At 32.4% G+C, this 3,878-nt stretch overlaps 1 pseudogene; it reads right to left on the bottom strand.

Annotated features, from left to right (window-relative positions):
• Positions 1–217: 217 nt before the first annotated feature.
• On the bottom strand, positions 218–486 carry LOC101984140 (annotated as a pseudogene).
• Between the last annotated feature and the right edge of the window lie 3,392 nt (positions 487–3,878).

The raw sequence follows: 3,878 nt of genomic DNA, 5'->3' as shown, positions 1-3,878 counted from the left end.
TTAGCATGCTTACCCTTTTTTGTTTCTTGTAAATTAACCCATTTATTTATCTGTAATGTTCTCATTACAGAAATACAAGCTAGATAATAAGAACCAAAATTAAAAAAAAAAAAAAAACGTGCATGTTTCACTTCTATCTTTCCCCTTTGTGTCTTCTGTATTTTTAATATTATGTGCATTATTGAGTAGGCTTCGGTAGCAAATGGTAGCACTTTTACTAGTCTTTCAGTTCTTTCAGTATTCTGATGGCAGACTTCACTGTGATGGCAGAAGTCCTGTTACAGGTCCAGGCCCCGCCAGTCACTGTTTTCATGGAGGAACCACAGATGCCGACGGCTCGTCTCTTCATCTTGGTCTTGCCACAGAAGGAGCACGTGTACTTGGCGTGGTGGCCGATTTCAATTTTATTCACCTTTTCCGAAGGGAGGCACCATAGCGGGTCCCATATTTCCCGATGATCCCGACCTTCTTGGTGCATTTAGCCATGTCACCGGAAACCTAAGCCAAGCACGGAGAGCACCCTTTTTTATAATAGAGGAAAAGCTTGCCTACTTTTGGCCACGACAGGTATTAAAAGCCAATGATGCTTATTGCCAAAGAGATTTGCTCAAGTTTTTTTTTACATCCCATTTTTAAATCTATGAAATTATTTAAATAATAACAAAATATATGACAGAGGCATGCAAATACTGAATTATACATAGGAAAGCAATATATTCACAATTCAGAGGAATGCAGAAGGTAGGTTCTGTTTGCATTTGCATTTCCAAAATATAAATGTAAGAGTATGGATTTCAATATTTTCACATTAGTATGTATTGAACTCAAGTTGATATTAGAACTGACAGTATGTGTCTCTTATATCTCTTATAAACTTTTATTTGCAAAGGTATATAAGTTTAGTTCTTACTGAATGCATGTAGAAAATGGTTAACTTTATATTATGACTATCATAAAGTCTAAGAAAATATTGCTTATTTTAATAAACTGATTTTTAGTATGGCCTTCAAGTCCTTATTTTCTGCATGATAATTTAGGCTTTGAATTTTGTAAACTATATTCCTATGCACCATTTCCTTCTCTGAGTCTTACATTTGCTACATGTAATATTAAAATAATCAAACAATAACTGCTTTATAAAGTTTTAAAGAAAATTAAATGACTAAAACAGGTAAAAATATTTAATTTTTTAAAAAAAGAGCTACTATTTGTGTGTTATTATTATTGGTTTATTCCAAGGTTGTTAGGAGTCAGGAGGGAAGGGTATATATCAAAACTATAGAAAGGATTTTAAAAACAGCTTTTGGTAGATCATGGTAAACCTATCTTAAAGAGGAAATTGTGCCCAACTCTATATAAATCACTCTTGCTTTAAACACCATTCCTGGTTTCTTATAATTCTCAGTTATACTGTGTTTGGAACAAAAGTTAGAAAGATAACGCCTACAAACAAGTTAGGAGTTTTCCATGTATAGTTAAACCACATGTCAGAGAGCAAAGGCAAAGTCGTTGTGAACTTGCTGAGTTCATACAGAACACAATAAAGTTGAGATTTGTACCCAGGAATCGTAAATATAAAGTTGTTTTCATGTTGTTTCTTCTTCTTTTCCTTTTAAAAATCATACAGCTATAAAATATTCCTGAGCAGCAAGGTAGGACATCATTCAGCTGGGAAATAAATTAACTACTGAATCATGTGAATTGTGATTGTAAGGAATATAATGTTTTTTTCTTTGAAATGGTTTCTGATGAAGCAAAAATTTTGCATAGAGATATAAGTATAAATATCCATAGATATGAATCCAACACATCATTTTTGTATGTACACTGTGTACAAAAGAGGCCCAACATTAGTCTTTTCAATCTCACCTATATGCACAAATGGGAGAACATCAAAATGTAAATAGAGACATATGTTATCACTAAAGATAAAACTGAAGCTGATGTCTGTAGCAGAAAAATAATTAGCAAGTGCATAACCAATGTCTGTTTTTGCACTTTATATGAAAGATATTTCTTCTATGTGCAAATATTTTTCTCATACCTGGGCAATAACTTACCTTCGTTTATAAGTGTTATAATTTACTGGCCTTCAATAATGGTTAAACATTGAAGAAGAACACAAACAATATTTTGTAGCCTAATGCAAAAAGAGACAAATGAACGACTTTGAAAATCATTATTTGATGAAAGGGAAAGCATAGAAATATCTTCCTACCATGCTGCATGCTATGAATATAATTTTACTCAGAAAAAAAAATATATATATATATATTATTTGTGGTGACAAATATCTAGAAGTTGGTTTTATCTGTAGTTGCAAATGGAAAGGAATTTAATGGAAATGTTTTGGTGTCATTTCAAGAAATGGAATGTAACAAAAACCAAATAATCAGGGAATGTATGGAGATCCAACTACAAAAACTCTTGGATCATGGCAGGTGAAAGTTCTCAGTAGGTGAGCAGCCTGCCACCGAGGCTGAAGACAGAAATTTGATCTTTAGCAACCACTTGGTAGGAAAAAAAAAACATGGCTCCCACAAGTTATGCTTTGACCTAACACTGTAGCATATTCTTGCCTCATGCCTCTCCCAATAAATATAACTATAGTTAAAAATGTTTTCAAATAGGACATCTTGGATTTGTTTAGGAAGCAAAGGAACTTTCCAGTAATATAATTGAGTTAGTCAATGTTCATTTTTTTCCTGATTTCTTATTATAAATTTTCAGAGTACTACCTTCGGATGGATTCTGATATATATTTTAGAGTTGTCCTTAGAGAACTAGTTTTGTGGATATTATTTTTGAGGAAAAGGCCTTTTCAGAAATTGCCATTTCAAAAACCATTCCACTTGTGAATACTATGCCATCATTAAAAAATATTGATAATATTATACATGAGAACTATATTTATATTATTATTTTCCCTCCCTTTCCTCTAATTCGACCTATGTCTCTCCTATTCCTTCTTAAACCATGACCTCTTATTGATTAGTTAAAATTGCTACATACAAATATAAATTAATGCATTTAATCTCTTGAAAACATTTGCTAATCACTCATATATGTTAAGGACTGACCTCTTAGAACTGACTAGCTCATCAGTGAAACTGTCCCCAGGAAAAACTGATTCTTCTCTCAAAAGCCATTATTTACCTATAACTCTTATTAGAAAGGTAAAAGCTTGTGTAAATTCTCCTACCCACTTAACATGTCAATCATTTTTCAGATCTTGCTTAGACAAACATGATGTTGAGATTTTCTGGGTGCAGCTTCTTAATCATACAAAAGATGCTATCTCATAGCAATGGTCCTGTCCAGGTCCTCTGACTTTGAATATCTTTCTGCCTTATCTTCTGTTATATTCTCTCACCTTAATTGTAGGGATTCTATTGTAAATTCATTTAATTGATGCTGGGCATATATTGATACTCATTAAAATTCAACTTCAGAAAAATTAGCCTTCCTTGCGCATGGATTGACTCTGTCATTAGATCAATCATGGATCACAAACACTTATTAGACACTGCATTTTTAAGTAACACATTTATAATTTATGCTATTATTTCCTAAATATAGCATAATGAAAATTATAGCACAGTTAGAGTGTTTTAGGAAATATAAGTAATCTAAACATGATTAAAATTATACAGGAGATTGAAGACAGGTTGCATTCCAAGCATGCCAGATTATATTAAATAATTAACCATTAGTGAATTTTGGCATATAGACAGTAGTCTCTAGTGCAAATTAAGGGACAAGCATGTCTGATCTAAGATAATAGACTATACCATTAGCATTTCCCTTTTCCAGTGAATATGAAGTTAAGTTCTACAAACAGAACATACATAATTGCAGAAGAAAGGTGTTTTCTTTGT

The sequence above is a fragment of the Microtus ochrogaster genome, unplaced genomic scaffold (assembly GCF_000317375.1).
Source record: "Microtus ochrogaster isolate Prairie Vole_2 unplaced genomic scaffold, MicOch1.0 UNK13, whole genome shotgun sequence".
NCBI classification, from domain to species: Eukaryota; Metazoa; Chordata; class Mammalia; order Rodentia; family Cricetidae; genus Microtus; species Microtus ochrogaster.
The sequence above is the reverse complement of the archived record's forward strand: the minus strand, read 5'-3'. Positions and strand labels throughout refer to the sequence as shown.